The sequence below is a fragment of the Orcinus orca genome, chromosome 18 (genome assembly GCF_937001465.1).
Source record: "Orcinus orca chromosome 18, mOrcOrc1.1, whole genome shotgun sequence".
Classification (NCBI taxonomy): Eukaryota; Metazoa; Chordata; class Mammalia; order Artiodactyla; family Delphinidae; genus Orcinus; species Orcinus orca.
In genome coordinates, this window is record NC_064576.1 from 42,575,276 (window position 1) to 42,598,876 (window position 23,601).

Genomic DNA, 23,601 nt, shown 5'->3' on the forward strand with positions numbered 1-23,601 from the left:
TTGGGAAACTTCACAAGAATGCCATGAGCGTGCCATGCTGAATCCATAGTGAAGATATCTAGAAAGACCAAAATTTACTGGTAAGTGGAAGAAATTTGTAGAGATAAAAAATTTAGTGACCTTGTAACTTATGAAATGTTGAAAAGGAAGTAACTCAGATTCTGAAGACATCATTCCTGTGGATATCAATAAATGTTCCATGATTACTCACATTAAATAAATAAAGCATGTTGATATTGAAATATGTAAATTAGCTATTTGAGTAAGACATTTATTAGGTTATTAAAACTGAGTGTATATTTTTTTAGAAGAAACTGAACAGAATCTTCAAAATGCAAAGAAATTTAATTAGCTACGAAGGTGAAAAGCGAGTGTTGTATTTACCATTTGTGTGACAGAAGTCACTGTTTTTTGTTTTTGTTTATTTCTTCACAAGGGAAGTAGATTTTCTTGTTACTGACAGTACAAGAGATTTTTCCATATTTAATTTATATTTTTCCCTTGTCTTCATCTGATACATTTTAAAGTTATTTAAAGTGCATGTATAATTTTGTCCTTTCAAAGGTTTTAATAAAAGTGTGGTGACATATTCTGAGTGTTCAATTTCCTTATAATACACTACTAATGATTGGTTCTAAGAAGCAATTTGGTTCAAGAAATGGCCAACTATTCAACACTTATAGCACCTTTAGATTAGAAAATTTGCTAATTGGATTTGTGCTTTTCTAAATCTAAGTAAAATGTGTGAATCATTTCTTGTAAAATTAAAATTATTTTGTCTTAGAAAAATGATGTAGGCAATGTACCTTGTGCACATTCTGAAAATTACATACTACCATATGAAGTACAAATAAAGCTGTATATTTGTATGTACACTTACAATTTTGTAGATGATAGTAATGATTTGAAAATATTAACTTGACTTCAATTTTGGCAAATTCTAATTTTGACAACACTAAGTCAGGCAAATTATGCTAGCATTTCATCAAAACATTTCCTCCTTCATCCATAGTTATAGCATTATAGCCAAGCACAAGATAGAGAACATTTCTTAGCCTCTCTTGCACTGAGATGTGACATTGTGACTACGTCATCTCTTATAGAATGGGAACAGAAATGATGTATTTTAACAGAGTGTATTTGACTCCTTCACCCTCTCTTTTCCCCTCTCCTGAAAGAATGCAAACTATAGCAAAGCTTATGAATAAAGGAGACAAAGATGGGAGGATCTGAGTCTGTTGAGAAGAGCTACTTGCTGCCCTTGATCACCTTTCCTGTATTGTTAAATGAATGATAAATAAAATTAAGGATGTTTGTGCCATACTTTTGTTATTTTTTGAGTATTTTAATGTAACCTAACTGATTTCCTATATTAATTTCCTGAAACTGCTGTAACAAATTACCACAAATGGGGTTGTTTAACATGTCAGAAATATATTCTCTCACAATTCTGCAGACTAGAAGTCCAAAATCAGGTTTTAGCATTCCTTTTCCAGTTTCTGGTCTCGTGATGCATCACTCCAATTCTGCCTCCATCTTTAACGTGACCTTCTTTTCTTTTTTCCTATCTCACTTTCGTGTGCTTCTTTATAAGGATTCTTATCATTGAATTTAGGAGAATAATCTCACCTCAAGATCTTAATCTAATTACATCTGCAAAGTACGTTTTTTTCTGAATAATATTATTCAGATGTTCTTGGGGTTAGGATGTAGACATTCAATCTACTACAGTACCTTTAAGAAATGTTATGGGATTTTGTATTTTTTTCCACTCTGTAGTTGCACTATCTATAATGTATTATATAGATCATATAAACATTCAATAAAGAATGCTTAAGTCTTTAAGTGGAGCCTTTCACAATTTTGTGTATCAGTTACAAATGGGAGTTCATAGTTTCTAATTTAACTGACATTAAAGTAAGATTTATCTGTAATGAATGGAATTAGAAAAATAGCAAATGAAAAAAATAATTGAATTATAAGTCTGTATTTTACTTTCTTTTCTCTCTCGTAATGAGAGATTTACATAAAAAGAGATTAAAATGCCAACAATTCCACTGCAGAAGTGGATCACTATAACATGATATTAGAATGGAACTCTTTGTACCTCAGTTTCAGCTGAAGCATAAACACAATAAGAACCAAGAATTCTCGAGACAGAAAATGAAAAATTTTTTTAAAGGAGGGGAATTGCTAAAGAGGATTTAATTTGAAAAGAAGTCTTTGTGGCTTTCTCCAGAATAAGAACAGGAGATAGGGATGAAAGAATGCAATTTCTAATTCAACTATAATGAATAGGCTTTAACAGAGCAATTTGGAACATGTGCTATGTGCTCTGGAAATTGAAGGACAAGAAGGACTATTTCCTGACCCATGCTTGGGAAAGATCAAATTACCTGTAGGGTAGCAGGGTAAAAGCTGCATCTGCCAAATAACTGTTCTTCCTTCTGGGAGTGATTAACAAGTGCATGAATCCCAGTGAGTTCTTGCAGTAGTGTCAGCCTGACCTCATTTTAGAACACAGTCTGCCCAAGAGGGAAGTCTGACATGGTAAAGAACCCCAGCAGTAAGAGAGTTACTGAGGAATGAGCTGCAGAGGAAGCAGAGGCACGGCCCACACAATCAGAAGGGCCTGGAGGGGTCAGACTCTGAAGAACCCACAAAAATATCCACAGGGCAAAGTCATTCTTAAACATCTGCCACATCTAGAGTGCATCAAGCTTCTTACAGGATTTCAAGTAGATTAAGAACTGCCTGTGTGTCAATCTTATTTCTCCTCCTCCTGCTCTAAGAAAGGGGATGGGAGCTGTGAATGAGAAAGAAAAGCAAAGGTCCATGGCCCTTCCCAGGAAGGAGGTGACAACCCTACAATAAGCACCAACTGGGAAATGAGGGTGGGGTGGGGGATTTACTGCAAATGAATACAGTTTTCTGTTAAAAAATTTATTTATAATGCAAGAATTTGTTCATGCACATTTGATAATCAGGTGAATAAAACCACAAAAATGGAAATCATGTTAGCTGTTAATTTTCTCTAAGCTACCAAGCAACACTAGATGTAGGGAAGTGAATACTTCCTAGTCCTTCTCTTGCCCTTTCACTGACTTATCTGTAACCATCAACTCCAACAGTGAGAACATCTAGCTTCCACCTTCCACCATGAATTTACTTAGTTGTGTAAATCTAGTATGATGTATAGTTATTTCAGAATGGTTAATTCATATCCCCATGGAAAACACCTTTCTCAACCAGACTGCAGTACTGGTGTGGAGTTCCCTTTGCTTTTGTTTTTTTTATATTCCACTCAATTCCAAAGTTAATTAAATTGGCTCCTTTTTATCTTACCCTATTTGGTGAGATTGTTTCATACATTTATGAGGCAGTTAGGTTTTACTTTTTGGTCACATTCTTTATTCCATTCTGGAATCCTCTGACTTCCTTAATAAAAAAAAAAAATACACACATTAAAGTCCATTCTTTGTGCTTTAAATTTCTGTAGATGGGTTAGGGTCATGTATATCCAGTTACAATATCATACATAATATTTTAAAATAAAATTCCTTTTCACTGTCTTATAAACAGAATTCCTCTTTGCTTTACCTATTTAATATATTCCTTCCAACTCCTGGCAACCACTGATGTGTTTACTATCCCAGCAGTTTTTAATTTTTCCATAATGTTATATAAATGGAATCATACAGTATTCAGCCTTTCAGACTGGTTTCTTTCAGTTAGCAGTGAACATTTAAGATTAACCCATATCCTTGTGTGGGTTTATTAAGTTAACCCTTTTTTAATTGCTGAGTAATACTGCACTATACATATGTATTCCTGTTTTGTTTTTGTTGTTTGTTTGTTTTTTAATTTATTCACCTATTGAAGGGCATCTTGGTTTATTCCAACTAGTGATAATTATGATTTAAATTGCTATAAACTTTCAGACTTTTGTGTGGAATACATTTTCAAATCAGTTGGATAAATATCTACAAGCATGATTGCTGGATCACATGTTAAGACAAACTTTAGCCTTCTAAGAAACTTCCAAACTGCCAAAGTGGGCGAACGACTTTGCATTCCCAGTGAATGAGAGTTTCTGTTACTTCACATTCATGTCAGATTTAGGAAGTTATCGATTCTAGTTGGTCTATACTAGTATCTCATTGTTTTAATTTGGAATTTAATGACAAATGATATTGAGCATCTTTTCATATGTTTCTTTGTCATCTGTATATCTTTGACATCTTGGTGAGATTTTTTTTCCGCTGATTTGTCCATTTTTAACTAGAATTTTAAATTTCTTATTGTGGAATTTTAAGAATTGTTTTTGTATTTTGAATAGGTGCCTGTATTAAAGTTTTTCAGAGAAATAGACCTGTAGAATATAGGAGATAATGATAGATAGATAGATAGATAATAGATGGATGGATAGGTAGATAGATAGATATAAAGATATAAAGGAGATTTATTATCAGGAATTTATCTCATGCAATTATGGAGACTGAGGACTCCTACAATATGCCAAGTTCAAGCACAATACCCAGGAAAACTGGGAGGTTGTAATTCAATACGAATTTGAAGGTCTGAGAACCAGGGGAGCAACTGGTATGAAACCCACTCCAAGGGACAGAGAAGAAATGAGATGCCCCATCTCAAACACTGAGGCAGAAAAAAAGGGATGAATTTCTCCTTCCACATTTTGCTCTATTCAGGCCCTCATCTGATTGGATGAGGCCTCACTGGGGAGGTCAATATACTGAGTCCACCAATTCAAATGACAATCTCATCTGAAAACACCCTCACAGACATTCCCAGATATAATGTTTAATCTGAGCACTACTGGGCAGTTGAATTGACACATAAAATTAACCATCACAGTGTTCTTTATCAGATATGTGTTTTACATATATCTTCTCCCAGTTCGTGGCTTGCCTTTTCATTCTCTTAACATACTCTTTCATAAAGCAGAAACTTTCATTCTTATATAGTCCAATTTATCAATTTTTTAATGTATCATGTTTTTGGTGTCATATCTAAAACCTCAACCACAAGATTATGTAGAGTTTCCCCTTGTTTCTTTCTAGAAATTTTATAGTTTTTCCTTTGACATTTATATCTCAGGTGCATTTTGAGACAATTTTTTGAAAGGTGTAAGGTCTGTATCTAAGGTTTTTTTTTTTTTTAGATATTGACTTACAATTAATTGTTCCAGCATCATTTGTTGAAATGACTATTCTTCTCCCATTGATTTGCTTTTTCTTTATAAGAAATCAGTTTTAGCTATATGTTCATGAGTTTATTTTCTTGACTCTCCATTATCTTGCACTGATCTATATGTCTATCATTTTGCCAATACCACACATTTTATTACTAAGTTTTATGGGAATTATTGAAAGTATTGTGGCTTCTCAAACTTTTTTCATCTACTTCAGTATTGTTTTGGTTATTCCAAGTCTTTTGACTTACCATAGAATTAAGTGTATTGAAATAGAGAATCTATTTGCCAGGTAAAACAGTTTCTTAGGAATCATTAGAGTTTGAAAGGGGAAGAAATAATATATATATATGTATATATATATATATACATATATATATATATAAACATGTATATTTGGAGTTTAGAATAGGATTTTATGAAAATATTTTGGCAAACTTATCTAACCACTTAACACTAAGTATGAAAAAAAAAAACCCATAATAGATTCTTGTAATCTATGATAAAGCTAAAAGTACATGCTAAAATTAATACAATACCATCATTACTCTGAAACATATTCCCTTAGTTGATTTGCTAGAGTGTGTCCTGTAACAGCCAGGGACTTTGGAAGTAAATATATTTACTGTCCTGACTTAGTCATCATGGCACTGGGAGAACTTGGAGACATTTACTTCTGAGTTCTCCATCTTTAAATGCAATTAATATTGCACACACTCAGCCAAATGTTTTAAGCATAATTTAGTTATATTTTACATTTTAATACTAAAGAAAATTAAAACTGTATCTTAATGTACAAATTAATGTGGACATCATACTCTCATGAATTTACAAGTAGATAAATTAAATCTCAGTGTTGGTTCTACCCCAAGAAAGTAAATTGATAAATGACTAAAAATTATTAGAGAGAATTCCTGCACAAGAACTGTGAATTTCCTTAACTTGAATCTGGGATTCTTAAATTAATGTTTTCTTTTGGGAAATACTCAATACATGTTCTTATGTTAAATTGATGCAGTCATCAGTGTGAATAGTCATTTTTCATGCCTGCTCTTTAACCACTGGTATGATACACACCCATGAATTATTTCACATTTTCTCCATACTCAGTAAACAACTGCCTCAAATGTTCACTTCTGCAAACTAAGATAAATTGTAATGTCAGAAGTACCTCCCTTTCCTTTAATTTAGTGTGGTTAGAATATGTGTCTCTTTCTAAAATTCTTATTTTTAAAACTTTAAATTTGTGTACCCTTTTGAAAAGTATAGAATCAGCAAACTTGATAGAAATGAATATTTCTCAAGTAAAAGCTGAAATTGCCCAGAGATAGTTAATCTCATTCTCAAAGATTTTCTACTATATTAGTTGATTGTATGTTCCATTAAGTATGCACTCTGAGGAGTTGAATGAATTCATGTATTAATAGCTTTACTTCGTTAGTAAATCTATATTCATACTTACCACAAGACTTCATAAAATTGCCATTTTAGTATGAAGAACAAGAGCAATTGTGTAACAAGGGCATTAAGCTGTTTAGTGAACTGGAATACTGAAGTTAAATTAATAGGTTAGCATGTTTACGTATCAGGAAGAATATGAAAATTAAGTCCAAATAAACACTAAGAGAATGGCAGATGGATAAACAAACTATCAGTAAATGAATGTTTGTATGTTGCATAATGCAAAACTGTTTTCAGTGATGCATTTAACTATTGCACAACTAATTCATGAATATACATTATGTATATCCTATAATATTAGAGCTATAAGCATTTAATGTCAAATTTGTGCAGAATATATTACCTATGCACTTCAAAAAATTAAATAGCTTATCAAAACATGAAATATTTTACTTCATTTCTTTTTGTCAGCAGAGAAATTATTAGTTAGCATCTTTACTTAAAAGAATGAACATTCTATGCAAAGCCACAAATTTGCTTTTGCTAAGGCAATTATAACTCTTAGACATTCCTGTCAATCTAAGTGGAGTGTATGGCTGCAATTTAAAGTTTGCAGTAAAGATTCAAAAGTTGATAAGTTATATAGTTGGACTAGTTGCTTGTGATTGTACATTTTAAATCACATCCAGTCCTCCGTTGGAAATAGTCTAGCATCCATACTTGGAAAACTGGGAAATCAGCTCTCTTCAAAGGGATTTGGATCATGGAAGTAACAATTAAGTTATCACTGCATAAAAGATATATTTAGAAATAGTATACAGGGAGTTGAGATACCTGTAGATGTAATCAAATTTGACAAAGTTTGTATTTCATCTCCTTATGTAGCATAATTAACTTGCAGGGAAACCACAATGTAGGTGAGTGTTTTTCAATCTTGACCAAAGGTTACAGTCCCCTGGGACATTAAAACAAAACAAAACTCACAATGATTATTCAGAATATTTTACTGTGGGCCCCAGATAATTGTTTTTTTCTAGGAAAAAAAATGCTATCTAGTTTATTTCATCATTCTTATTTCCAATACCTGAATGTGTAATCCTAGAAATTAAAAGAGTAATAGTACATCAATTATACCAATTTTCTCTTCTGATATTGGGGATATTAATGAAAATAATAGAGATTAAAGTTCTAACAAATACATGCTAGCAGTGTAAATTGAAGTAAATTTTCAACTTTCTTATCCTGAGCACAACTGGGAATGGGAAAGTAGAGACTTGGCTGCATTTTAATGCTTGAAAATACCCTTCCTCAACAGGGTGAAATAAGAATGAAAAAGAGGGAGAAAATCCTATCACCAAAAATATCTATGTATATTGTTATTTTCCCTCACAAAATTTCTTCTACTATATTGGGGCTAATGTAAAAATTGAGGGACATGTTGTCCTGAGATTTTACAAACGTTTTGAACTTGCTCCAGACAAAACAAATGTGACAGTCAGACCCTTGATGCCATGAGCATGCCTGATTTGTGTCAAACAGTAAAGATGCATGATATCAGGTGTCTATGTGATTGAATTGTTTCAAATCCAATTACCTTCAAAGTCTAATAAAAATTTCAAATTCAAATCTAAAGACCAATGAATAATCATTTAAAAATATAATTATCTATTAAAAACTACTTAACAATTGTTTTCCATTTTTTGAATACCTGTAACAAAGAATATTTGGGCGGTAATCAAGAAGGTTAGCTCTAAGTTGCAATGACATTATTCGAGATTTCCCTATGTCCCTGGTTATTGTTATATGTAATCTTTGTAAAAATATTATTTAGGTTTGGTGCTCTTTTCCCTTGTCTTTTTTCCATTCAAATTAGAACAAAAATGGAGACTCAATTTCACGTCTGTGGGAATGAGTTAACCCTATCTTTGACTGTTTAATTTGAGCATTTAAATGTCATGGGGCAGAGCATGGGACAGAGCATCCATTTAAAAATAATACACTGTCTCTTTGGAGATAGCACTGTCATTTATTTTCATTTTACTGAGGCATCTCTCTTTAAATTGAAATACTTATTAAAGGGAAAATTGTTACTCCCTGAGACACGTAACCAAAGGATAAGATTTCTAAATTCACATCTTATCTGAAACACATTCTCCCACCTATTTCAGTGTGGTAGGTTATAAGCTACATTTTAAAACACAGTGCCTTGATCAAACTATTGAGCCTCGAGAGAAAGAGGTTCTCATTTAAGCTAAAACTTTATTATTCACTGTTCATCTTCCCATACATTATGCATTCTATTCATTGGTCATGTTCACTGTGCTTCTTTAAAAAATAATCCATAACAAGAGTATACTAGACTAGTATATAAAATTTGTTTCTGCTTCTTCAGGTCAAAGCTATGGGAAAGTGATATGAAATGATTATCTCTTGAAACAATTTTTATGAAGAAGCACTCTTGCTTTTTACTTTACTAAGTAAACCTAGCTTTAGATTATATTGCTTCAAAATGTCTTCAATGGCAGTATAGAATATGTTTCCATATAAGTGTTAGAATTAGACTGAATAACAACTATTATCTTATGTGAGCATGTATATCTTTTGTTTAATGATATTGGGGGGGAGGGGTGAGTGTTAAAAGGATATTTGTGTACCTGGAAGAAATGTAGATATATGATGCTTTGTATAGGTACATACTGAAAGCATTGTTAATTTTCAATAAGAATTTTATTAGTGACAAAGCACGTACATAAGGGCGATTAGACTATATGTCTGAGTTATAAAAAAAGGAATTCTACAACAGGAGGAATTCCTGCTATGTTAAGAAGAGCTATTTAAAAAGTTACATAATTGAAGGAAATCATGAATTAAAGGCAGAGTAAGACTTTTTGATGCTGTTCATATATCTTCAGTGAAGGAGGAAAATAGTCTCATGCAAAGGACAGAATTTTAAGTGTTTTTTCTTTAATTTTAGAGAAATGAAAAGACAAATATCAGTTGTTATTCAAAAATGACATCTGCTCTGTCAAAAGCAATATTAATAAAAGCTAAATTTTCCAGTTAGAGTTACAGTAGATAATATAACAATTTTTTAGCAAGGCACTTATTTGCTTAATTTTAAAAACATTTAATAAATTTTGTTAGAGTGGCTCTTAATGCTATATTGTCCTTAATGTGTTTTCTTTCTTGCAGAAGGTAAACTAGAAATTATTGTCATCATGATTTATGGGAAAATATCAGGTGTCTGATATTTTCAGAAATATCACCTTTATTAGAATTTAAATTTATGAATAAAATATTCCAAGTAAATAGATTCAGTTGTGAAGATTATATCAAGAGAAGTGGAGAGCTACCAAAACAAATACTGAGTGCTATAAATATAAAAGAAATGAAAAATTATTTTTAAAATGGTATGCATGTAGATATATCTGCAAATATCTATAAGTTTTTACTTCTTTATAAGTAGTATGAAATTACAAAAGTAGATGGTGCTATGCTGAATGTGTTCTATTTATTTTTTGATTACAGGAATTTTACAGAAGTTGATTGATTGATTAGAAACTTAGATCAATGAACCATACACAATAAAAAGCCTGAGACTTAAATCAGAAAATTGGAGAATGGAAGAATATATATTGTTCAGCTAGGCTAAATATTGTGGCAAACAACACTAGAATTTCAGTAGACTATCACAATAAAGTGTATTTCTAACAGAAGATACAATTGGTTAGAGATCAATGGGTCACTTTCATGCAATCATTCTGGTGTCCAGTTTTCTTCCATTAATTCACTCCACTAAACCCTGCGGCCTCCAAATCCTCTGATGCATCCTCTATCTTGATGGCAGCAGAGGAAAGAGAACAAGATGAGTCCTCCTTCTCTCTTATCCACTTCAACTAGAAGTGACCACCATCACTTCCACAAATATTCCAAGTACAAGAACGACTCAAAGCAAAGGCCTTGTGAAACCTTGTTTAGTGGTGTATTCATAGGGAAGAGGAGAGCCCTGATATTAGCTTGGACCAGCAGTCTCTATCACAGTATATTAAAATTGTCTTCGAAATAATTATTCCACCTATTGGGTATGTGGTCAAGGTGAGACCAATCATCTTTCTTTCTCCAGAATTTTTTTTGGAAATTCAGCTGAGTTGAAGGAATCTACTCATATCAAGAGGTAACAAAATAAACATGTAACTTAGAGTTTCCCGGACCTTTGTTTCTAGCATCTGGAATAAGCAGGTTGAGAGAAAGTGGACACCTAGAGATAAACTGAGGCATGAGAATAAGATTTAGTGGTGACAGGATATATATTATCAGTTTCCTCCTTTCTCTCCTTCCTCCAGGGTATTATATTTATTTGTGCTATATTGAATGAGGACTAATCAATTGTCAGGCATTGTTTCCTTAGTGTGGAGAATGCAACTGTGAACAAATGGTGTCCTTTCTCTAATCTGTTTTATATTCTTATGTGGGGATACACAAAATAAATACATATAAATTCATAAACAATATAACATAATGGTAGAGTAAAATGCATGGCAAAAATTTAAAAAACAGAATGAAGTGATTGAGAGTGAGTTGATATTGGGAGTAATTTATATTGGACAGTTAGAATGTAAGAGTTTGAGTCAACATCTGAACAACGTATTCAGTCAACCAAAGGGAGGTCAGGGAGCAAACCAAAGAGTAAACAAAGGAAACAACTAGTCTAAGCCTAAGAATTGGGGGGATCTCAATGAATTCAAGAAACATAAAAATGATCTGTATGCTGGAATTCAGGAAGGTAGGGAGATAAGAATAGGCTACATGTCCAATGAGGTCAGCATGTTTGAAATCACATTGGACTTTATGGGCAATCAAAGACCACTAGGGAGATTTATATTAGGATACTGTAGTTATCTGATTAAGTTTTACAAAGATCTCAGTAATCACCAAATGGAGGGGGAGAAAGGAAACTAGTTAGAAAGCTACTTTAATATTCCAGGTAACAAATGACAGTAGTTCAAACTGGAATTATGAAGAAAGATTAAAAATTTTTAAAAATGAAATTTAAGCTCTAATAAATTCCTCTTTTGTCCTAAACTACGGTGAATTGAATTTTGCCTATTGCAACCAACAGTGTTAACTAATCAAGTAGTATCTGCTTCTGCTGTGAAGTCGTGTAAGACAATAGATGAAAATGTCCATTGATTTTGGAAGTAAATAGAAGGCAGTTGATGTCAGTTGTAGACATGATATATTTATTTTAGCAAACCACTAAAAACCACCTTTGATATTCTTGTGAAAATGTTCAAAATTTGAGCTACAGTAGATGACAAATATTTATATAAAAATTCTCCAAAATTATCAATATGGAAATTAGGTGAGGTCTCTGGTGTTTCATTTTATGATAGTCTCATATCTTGTATAAATTAATCAAATTAAAATATTAGATGTTGTTTACAAAATTATGGATAAAGGAAAATAGAAAGGATGTCTAATGTGTTAGATATAATAATTGGGATTTAAAATTTCTTAACAATATCAGAATGAATTAATAGTATTTTAAAAGAAACTTTAAAAATACTACATTAATTTATATGATATGACAGGACATGAACTTGGATTAATAGCTTATTTGAATAATACTTGATGTTCTAGAAGTTGATGAGCTCAATATGAGCTCTAACTATCCCATTGATTGATAGTATAAAAGTGAAATTAGTTAAAGTTAACAGACGTACGTGTTTAAATAAATTACTCAAAATTATCTGTGGAGTACTAGACCATTTATGTTTGCCACAATTTAAAATGGACATAGATAACAGTCAAAACATCTCCTATAGTGTGTGAAATTAAGATTTATGAGAAATTGAGGATTAAGAGATTTGCAGAGATAGTATAAGAACATGGTATCTGAGTTAAGTTGACTTAAAATTTTTCCATGTTAAATATTTTTTACATATTGTTCCAGAAAAAAACCTAGAGTAATTGGTAGGAAAAGTAAAATGGTGAAATATGAAAGGAGACCAATTCAGATGAATATAGGGAAGCACCTAGAAGGATTCTTAATTCTCTGTTTCAATTGCTTTCAAGAGTAGGCTGCTCTCTCATTATAAATATTTACAGCCAGGGCAGTTATCTGCTCAAGAGAATGGAGAAAACATGTAAAAATGAAGGTGGATGGTTAAGTAGAACCTCAGGTCTTTTCAAATCTTAACCTTCCACGTTTCTCTAATACCATGTGGTAGATAGATAGATAGATAGATAGATAGATAGATAGATAGATAGATAGACACGGAGATAAACTGATTGATCAAATGGAAGAAATATTACACAATCCAGAATAAAGTAAAACAAAGACAAAAAAAGATATTGAAGAAGCTGGATTTACAATGCATTTAAACCACACTGTATTGACTTCTCACCATTCCTTTCATTTATTGAGTGAAATCATGTTTCCTGTCCCTATATTAAAAAAAAAAAAGCAAGTCTTATCTAGATAAGAATCCTGGCAACCTCTGTAGGTCATCTAATTAATCTTATGAGGCAGACATTCTGTTGACAAGTTTTAAAGACAGATTCAATTCAACCTTTATAATGCCAGACCAAGATATTAATCAAGATTCTGAATTGATCCAGCGATAAATTTATACCCCTCTTGCAGCTCAAGTAGCTTCAGGTGGGGTGCCCAAAGTGGGAAAGAGCATTATTGGATCCTATAATCTCCTACTGGTTGCTTCTCTCCTTACTGCTATCTCTTGCCAGCAGTTCCATTGATTTTTTTTTAAATAAATTTATTTATTTATTTATTTTTGGCTGTGTTGGGTCCTCGTTGCTGCACGCGGGCTTTCTCTATTTGCAGCGAGCAGGGGCTACTCTTCATTGCAGTGCCCGTGCTTCTCACTGCAGTGGCTTCTCTTGTTGTGGAGCACAGGCTCTAGGTGTGTGGGCTTCAGAAGTTGTGGCATTCGGGCTCAGTAGTTGTGGCTCAGAGGCTCTAGAACTCAGGCTCAGTAGTTGTGTCACACCGGCTTAATTGTTCCGTGGCATGTGGGTCTTCCTGGATCAGGGCTTGAACCCGTGTCCCCTGCATTGGCAGGTGATTCTTAACCGCTGTGCCATCAGGGAAGTCCCAGTTCCATTGATTTTTATGAAATGAGAGGCACAGAAATACGGCAGTTTCATTTAATACTTTCATTAAGTACTTTCATTAGTACTGTCCTAAGCTTACTTCATTCTATATGACCCTCACTGTTTAAGATGACTCTTTGTCTCCTGGGACACAATTTTGAGGCTATTCAGACATTTCTGCCAGACTGGTCCAAGTGCCTTTCCCTTCACTCTTGCAGATTCTTCTGTATTCTAGGGAGTCAGTTGATAATTCATCCTCAGTTTCAGCTCGCTTACTTCCAGTTTCTTGCTACTGGGTTCTTTATACCCATCTGTGTGGCCCTGTAGGCCCTGTTGCTTCTCTTTCTTGTGAGGACCACACCTCAACTTCTGGAAACATATATTTAACCCTTGCCCAATAAACCATGGGAAAGTTGACAAATCCCATGGTAATGATGTTTCTCAGCTTTGGCACCAAAACTGTCAGAGAAACTCTTGTCCTCAATGCTTCTCAGGCTGAAGTCAAATTCTAGACCACTCTGAACCCAACTAGTTTTTGTCACCTATTAAGCTTTTTTAGGTCCCTCTCAAAGCCCTGCTCTTTACTAGGTTTGAGGTAAGAGGACTAGCACTAGGTTTCCCATGGTGGGATGTGGAAGGAACACAGTGAAGACTTCTCCTAAAATACCATCCTCACAAAATGATCTCACTCATTCTCTCAAAACTTTTGTACTTTCAAAGTATATGAGGGTGCTCAAGATCAAAGAAATAGTTCATAGTGAAATTATTCAAAAATCAGTACATGGTTATTTGGTAAATTATTTTCAAATATTGTGTCTATTTTATCTTGGTGCCCAGTATAAACTTCTGATATAAAATCCTGTTTTAAAGACAATCATTGAGAGAAAAGCTAGCTTCATGTAGGTAGATCTACAATCTTAAAATGAGGATAATAGACATTTTAAAAGGAGAAAACAGAATCAGAAAAAAGAAATAATTCCTATTTAAAGATTATTCACCTGCAAAATTGAATGCTCAGATTGGAAGGGTACATTACATCAAGGATAACACACAGAAAATGATCATATTCATGTATCCCTTGGTAAAATTCCTATAATAGAAGAATAAATAGAAAAGTATTATAGGTTTCTAGATGTAGAGAAAATATTGCTTAGAGAGTCTGAAATAGGTGACCAAACCAGTTACTTCTTTCAAAATTACTGCATTAAATAATCTGTCATATCTTTTTTTTGCATTAGAGACACACCTTTAGAGCATTCTCTCTACCTTTTCCTATCACGGTTTATTTGAATTTCAGTTGATGGCACTTGTGTTATTTGGAGCTTTTCTTAAACATGATTCTAAGTATACATTTTGCCTTACTTCTGTTTTGAACTACCAGTTCACTAGATCTCTTTTTTGGTCTTATCTCCTTATTTTTTTGGAACAAGTCCCAGTACCACCCTGACAGGAAGAGTGCATAAAAAACAGTCGTAGAAAACAAACTTATGGGTGCCAAAGGGGAAAGCAGGGGAAGAGCTAAATTAAGGGCATGGGATTAACGAATACACACCACTACATGTAAAATAGATAAACGACAAGGATTTACTGTGCAGCACAGGGAATTATGTTCAATATTTTGTAATAGCTTATAATGGAGAAGAATCTGAATATATATATATATATATATGTATAACTGAATTAATTTGTTGTACACCTGAATCTAACAAAATACTGGAAATCAAATATACTTCAATAAAAAAGGGAAAAAAGGTATTTCACTTATTGGAAAAAAAAGTTTTAAAGCTTAATTATGTTATAGTCAAATATGAAATGCTTTCATGTTGCCTCAATTGGGGCTAAAGAGAAAATATTAAAAATAAATCAACCAGAGGCTCCTTGATGACTCGTCTATGGATAATATTTCTTGTGAGGCTATCATGATGTTAGAAGAGAATAATTCCCATCTCTCTGTTGTCTCTTACAATTCCAGCTAACAAGGATCACTTGCAAATGGATAACATTTCAAATGGGTGATGATTTACTAGTATATACATACACTTGTTTTGAGTATTTTTCATTTTGTTTTTCACTCTTGAAAAACTGCTGTTGAAGACATTCTTTAACTTAGTTTTAGTAAGACTGTATTAGATTACATTATGCTATAGAAGGAATGTCTGTGCCACCTCCCAGATTCATATATTGAAATCCCAGGCCCCAGTGTATTGGTATTAGGAGGTGGAGCCCTTGGTAGGTGATTTGAGGGCAGAGCCTTCATGAAAGAGATTAGTGCCCTTACAAAAGAAACCTGGAAAAATTTCCTTGTCCCATCAACCATGTAAGGATACAGTGAAAAGATGGCTGGCTGTGAATGAGAAATCAAGCTTTCACCAGACACCGAATCTGCTGATGCCTTGATCTTGGACTTCTCAGCCTCCAGAACTGTAAGAAATAAATTTCTGTTGTCTATGTCTATTCTGTTGTCTAACACCCCGTCTATGGTTTTCTGTTACAACAGCCTGAACAGACAAAGACATGTTAGTATTGAAAAATAGTAACTCCTTTTACCTGAACTCCATGAGAAGAGTGCATTCATTACTAGTTGAACTTGGGTTCAACCATGTTCCTTTTTGGCCAATGGGATGTTAGCAGGTGTGACATTAACAGGGCTTTTAGTGTGTCTGTGTGCTTGGGTGTGTCATCTCACTCGTCTGTGACCTTTAGGAGAGCTGTAACTGAGTAGCCCTTGTCCTTTAGCCTTGGCCCCAGGAGGAACACTTTGGAGCAGAGACCCCTAAACTAAACTGCAGAGACATGAAAAAAATAAATATCTATTGCTAGAAGCTAGAAGATTTTAATTTTTGCTTCTCTTTTCTTATGTAGTAAAAGCTGGTACAAAAATTGACACTAGAAATAGGAGGACTGGCTTGTGTAAAAATAACCTAGAATATATGGTTCTTGGATTTTGGACCAAGTGCTTGAAGTGAAAAAACTGATAACAGAGGTAGGAAAAATAGCAATTTATTTTCTTTAGGGCTAAATAATTTGGTGAAATTTTCTTATGATCTTCTAAAAGGCAGAAAATATTCCTGATATATTTTAAATGTAGGGCTTGGCGGTCTTGAGGCAAATGTTGAAATAATGAGCTGGTTGCTACTAGCTGTATTTCATAGTTTACTAAAACACAGAGATAAGGTCACAGAAAGTATTTGTCAGTTTGCAAACAGAATTTAGAGCAAATATAGCAAATCCATAACTCATAGGTTTTTTAAAATAAAGCTCCTTTCACCAAGTAAAATATAAGTGTTATTGTCTATGATAAGAAAAAACCCAAATTAGGTGCGTTGCTCAAATACTTTTAGTTACAATTTCTGAAAATAAATAGTTAGTGTCAAGTATACCCTTTAAGTTGGATAAAAGGATCCAAGGAAAAATGTGGTCTCACAGCAGCCTAAGTTGCTCAAAGAAACTTCAATTTAGTCTAGAGACAGAAATAATTGAGAGTGTGGCTCTTGGCACATGGAATTGACTGGATGAATTGGGAGATTGGAACTTACATATATACACTATTGATACTATGTATAAAATAAATAACTAATGAGAACCTACTGTATAGCACAGGTACCTCTACTCAGTTTTCTATGGTGACCTAAAGAGGAAGGAAATCCAAAAAAGAGGGGCTATATATGTATTTATAGCTGATTCAATTTGCTGCACACTAGAAACTAACATAGTATTGTAAAGCAACTATGCTCCAATAAAATTTTTAAAAAAAGATAAATGAATAAGTAAAATGAAAAAAAAGTTATGAAAACTATATTGTCAAAAGTTCTGTCAGCCAAATTGCAAGAAACTGAAATTATTCAAATTATAAGAAGTCTATCAGCCCCCAAATTTCCAAAGACAGGAGTCAGGTTGAGAGAGATTCTCAAACTCCCCAAAGGGCATATTCTTTACTTTTTAAAATTATTTTATTCTTAACCAATTTTCCAGAATTGTCAATGGTCATACTGCAAAAAGAAGAAACTTCCAGAGGGCAAAGGGAACAGCTGTGGTAACAAAACCTGTGCCTAAAGAGGAAATATTCTTTTCCTTCAGAGTACAGATACCTCATATCATTTGTCCAGAATTATTAACGATGGAAGACTTCTATGTGCCTTGGGAAAATACCAGCTCCCTGTACTACACATTAATGTTGAGTGTGGGTGATATTTGATTTTTTATTATTTGTTTGTTTCTTTTGGTTCAGAGGATCCCAGATAAGTGGAGCTGCATCAAGATTTCATCAAGATTTCAAAAACTTGGACTTCAAACCTGACACCATGATTTTCACAAACATATGAGATTCTTATATTTTGCATACTAGAGAGACTTGAAGTAGACAGATCATGAGAATTTGAATATTATTTTAAAATACGTATTTACTCTACTTTACTTCCACTGGTAGAATATTCTCCCTAAACTTTGTCTTTGGTCTCAGTCAGGTAACTTGTTTTGAACAATGAGCCCCTTAATAGGTGTTAAACAACCAAGGACTTAAAATTTGCTTGCATGGCATGTTCTCTGTGTTCCCACCATTTTTGTGAAAATAGATGTCCCTGAATATGTGTTTCCCTGTAAGTTAAAACCCTAGACTGAACACATATGTAGCAGAACATTTTAGTAGATCTGTGGACTTGAATTATGAACAATAGCTGTTACAGCCAGAGGCAGAGTGATTGAGCCAATTCCAGAATGAGTGATCAAAAGTAAAAATTATTGTCATTTAAATAAATATGTTCATATCTAAGAAAATTAAATATGCAGTTAAATATCTTAAAAATTAATTACTTGGTAAAATGGCATAATTGAGCATCTTTTTTTTTCCCGAAACTGTACTTCAGTCAAATAATGTAAAATTGTGTTTCCATTTACATACTTAATAACGGATTTTTAGAGAAATGTCTTAAAAATATTTCAACCACTTAAAAGTTCAAAACAATCGTCAAGTCAGTGTAAAAAGGAGAGATATGTTGATCAAAGGAAGCGAGTAGGATCCCAACTTGGACCCACATAAGCATAGTCAATTGATTCTTCAAAAACTTTAGATGTTTGGGAGGGGTATTTTTAAAACTGTGGCAGTTTCTATATGTAGTTCTAAACCCATCCTCTCTGGATCATGTCTATTCCTCCTTTAAAATTTTTTTTTCATAATAATATCACAACTTTAACAAGTGGGCTAAACTTTAATGTTACCAAAACCATACCAAATATATTTTTTATGAAAATAATTTAAATACTTATATCATTCATATACATCTATGTATATTATATTTATGCATACGTACTGAGCTATCCTGAGAATCTCTCTTTTTATTCTCCTTGCTGGGTTCACCACAAGGTCCCTGAAGCATCCTGTTTTTAAATAAATACATTCATCATCCAATCCATTGCTTCTGAAGGTTGGGTGGCAGAGTTGCCTGTTTCCCATTTGGGACAGTCTGACAAGCCTTCTCTTCTGGGTTAACAATGAAGGCATCTCAGCAACACAGAAAATTGTCAACACAATTCAACTAAATGTTTCTTGTTTTTTTCTAAAACCAAAAGTGGCTTTGCTTATATTTTTTCTGAATAGACAGGAATCCAACACATAAACCTATTTTTATTTTTGAGGGATATCTCAAGGTATCCAGGTCACTGGACCTCCAAAAATATTCCCTGAGTAAAGAAACCATTTATTTTTATGGAATTTCACAAACTGTCATGGAATGATATGCTGCTTTCTAAATCTTATAAGAATAAGGTCCTTATTTGGTGGGCAAGTGTCATGTTCTTTTGGACAGTACTACGATCAATATACCTGCAAATTAAAATGTATTAAAACTTAAAAGCAAGATGGAGAAGATGTATTACTCTCCTGCCACGTGGAAGCAAACTATTTCTGAGTATTCGGGGGAAAGAAAATGAGGAGAGAGAGAAATTCCACCTAAATATTTGATAAAACAAAAAAACAAAAACTAGTTTTACAACTAGTTGTAAAATAAGTGTTTAGAATTTGATCTGTGACTTCCTCAAGTAAGGAGACAACATCTACATGAATAGTTGAAATCAAAGTCATTTCCTGCTAAAACTTAAAATAATCCACTTTCATATTGCAAGGTCACTCTCTCTTGAGCATTAGGTTAATAGGTGAAGTAAAGGAGATGGGATGGTAACCACCCATGATAGTTAGCTACTAATTCAATAAAATTGCATATCCAGATGCAATATTTAACTGGCCTAAATCAAAAATCCTATTGTTTCTCTTGAGTCTCAGTCCCATTGGGTGTTTTTGCTGACCTGGACCAGCTTTGCATACTTTCTGTTAGTCTCATTTACACATCTGTGATCAAGTGGGCCTCACAGGGGATGACTTAGCTCTCCACCTTCTCCACACATTTTATCCTCCTGCAGGCTCCAGGACATGTTGTCAAGGTTAGTTAGAAGAAAGAAATTGGTTAAAGAGCCAGCCCTACTGTGCAATGGCTTTCCCAATCTCAGCTTTCATCCCATTTGCTAACATATCATTTGTCAAAGCAAGTTATGTGTGTAGAACAGAGTACCCCCCTCCCAATGCAGCCATTGATGAAATCCATCTGTGCGTTACTACTCCTATATCTTTTGTAAATTCAGCATATTACTAGTATTTTTGTCTCTATCACAAATGTGTTTCTGGTTTTGGTTTACTCATTTGTTGGAATGTGGGAAATACAGAAACTTCCACTTACTATTTCTGCCCAAATGACCCTCATACTTCAAGTCAGGGAGCCATTATGGGGATAAGATAAAAGGCATTTATATCTTAATTAATGCACAAGAATTTGGGAAATGACATGAGTATGAATTTGTTATCCCACTGAACCCATTTTAAAATATAAGTAGGTTAAAATGCCAATTTCCACCTAAATTCCATAAACCTTCACTCTAACTGGTAGATCACATACACATCCTGTATTCCCAGGGTTCAGAGTCATTCATTAATTCCTAATAGGGATGAATAGTTTCTCTTTCCAAGCACACAGTTCCCATTTCCCCTGTTCCAAACCCTGGGAGGAAGATATTGCATAGACTTGTGTTGTTATTGCAAAGTCCTTCCTCAAGATAGGACTTTACATAGGACCAAACATACTTTACTCCAGGGTCTTTAGGATTATCAGCTGAGTCATATCTCAGAATTAAGTAAAAGCTCCTGACATTTTATTGTGGTAAGCCAAACCAAGCCTTTGTTTACCAGATCTATTATGTTTAAGAATTAAATGGGTCAAGTAAGTCTTTACTAATCAGGATTGCCATCCACATGATTCTGAGTGATTGATTATGTATTTGGTATCACCAAAGATCTCTGTAGATCAAATTTTTCTGATTACCAGTCTAGCTTTTCTGCTTGTAATGATAACTATGGACACCTCTCCTTTGGAAGTTAAAAGCAATGACTTGGCCTGTGATCCCAGTATTCCATCATTCCTGTTGGAATCAGGCAGCTATTTTAATGGCACTGTCTCCCACTTTTACCTTCATTTTATAGAAGCCAATCACTGTTGCACTTTCCACTGATGCTCTGCTCTCATCACCAAAGTATTTATCAAAGCCATGACAAAAGGAACGCCATAGTCCTCTACCTCTATGTTTATTGCTTCCTCACTCTCTCTAACCATATCTGTACCTCTGTATCTCTGTTTCAGTCTGTTTATCTCTTGCATTTCTATTGCCAGACTGTGATTTCTCCCCTTTACTCCAGCACTCCAGATTTATGTATTCAACTCTTTATTGCACAACTTGACTTAGATGTCTTATATGTGCCTTAAACCATTGCAGAATTTCAATTTTCAATTACATGCCCCATTAAAAAGTGAATTCGCTATAATACCATTGAATCCCAACTTCTGCAGCAGGCTTAAGCTTGGATGCATTGCGTTGATCTGAAAACTTATGTAATTGAAATGTTGGACCCATTTATGACATTATGATGATATGCTACTGCATTTTCAAAACAACAGTTTTTTCTCATGTCTTTATTATAAAAATCTTCAAATATATGGAAAAGTTGAAATAAAAGTGTGATAAACACCTCAAAATGACTCTTGATATTTTCTCCTGTTTCCTTTCTAATCCAAGTCTCACCCTCATTTAGAAAGGCAACCATTGGTCAGTTTTCAGTTCAAAAGTAGGATTCATACATGCATCCTTTCTTTCTTTATATCTGATATCTTCTCCCTGTACGAACTCTTTTGGTTTGATCCTCCAAATATAGTCCTGGTCCAGTTAACCCTCAAGAGCCCTATAACTAGTCCTAACACTATAGGACGATAATCTTTCACCTGGGCTATTGAAGTAGCATCTGACTAGTCTCCTTATTCTGCACTGGATTCTCTCACACCAAGTCAGAGATATTGCTGATACATAAATATAAAACATATTTCCTACTCAAAATCCTTTCATTCCTTCACCATAATCCTAGAAAAAAAATGTAAACTCCTTGTCTTTCCCTTTCTAGCCCTAAATAATTTAAATACTGCATAATTGACTTCATCTTCATCCTCTTTACGCTTGTCCTTCCATTGTAGAACAGTGGTCCTAACTCAGAGAGAAAAATCAGGACTCCTTAATTCAATTCCTACCTCTGTTCCCTAAATTGTGTAAATTTGAGTATGCTCGTCAATATATAAAATGTTGGACAGGAGCACTTCATGATGGTGGAGGAGTAAGACATGGAGATCACATTCCTCCCCACAAATACATCAAAAATACATCTACACATGGAACAGGTCCTACAGAACACCTACTGAACACTGGCAGAAGATCTCAAACTTCCCAAAATGCAAGAAAATACTCACGTACCTGGGTAGGGCAAAAGAAAAAACAGAGACAAAAGAATAGAGATGGGATCTGTCCATCAGGGAGGGAGCTGTGAAGGAGGAAAAGTTTCTATGCACTAGGAAGCCCCTTCACTGGTGGAGATGGGGTGGGGGGTTGGGCAGTGGGGAAGCTTCAGAGCCATGGAGGATAGCTCAGCAACAAGGGTGAAGAAGGCAAAGCAGAGAGATTCCTGCACAAAGGATTGGTGCCTACCAGTACTCACTACACTGAGAGGCTTGTCTGTTCACCCACCAGGGTGGGTGGGGGCTGGGAGCTGAGGCTCAGGTATTGGAGGTCAGATCCCAAGGAGAGGACTGGAGATGGCTGTGTGAACACAGCCTGAATGGGGCTAGTATGCCACAACTAACGGGGAGGGAACCTGGGAGAAGTCTGGAACTGCCTAAGAGTCAAGAGACCATTGTTTTGGGGTGTGTGAGGAGAGGGGATTCAGAGCACCGCTTAAATGAGATTCAGAGAAGGGCGTGAGCTGTGGCTATCAGTGCAGACACCAGAGATGGGCATGAAATGCTAAAGCTGTTGCTACAGCCACCAAGAATCCTATGTGCAAGCACGGGTCACTATCCACACCTCCCCTCCTGGAGCCTGTGCAGCCCGCCACTGCCAGGGTCCTGTGATCCAAGAACAATTTCCCCAGGAGAACACGTGTTGTGCCTCAGACTGTTGTAATATGATGCTGGTCTCTGCTGCTGCAGGCTCACCCCGCATTCCATAGCCTTTCCTCTCTCCAGCCTGAGTGAGCCAGAGTCCCCTAATCAACCACTCCTTTAACACCCTCCAGTCTGGGTGAAAAACAGACACCAGAGAATGACCTACAAGCAGAGACAGGGCCAGATCCAATGCTTGACCAGAGAAGCTGTGGGAAAAAAGAAGAGAAAGGGAAATTATTCCATGCAGACTCAGAAGCCATGGATTAAATCTCTGCAATCAACTTGATGTATCCTGCATCTCTGGAATACCTGAATAGACAACAAAACATCCCAAAATTGAGGCAGTGGACTTTG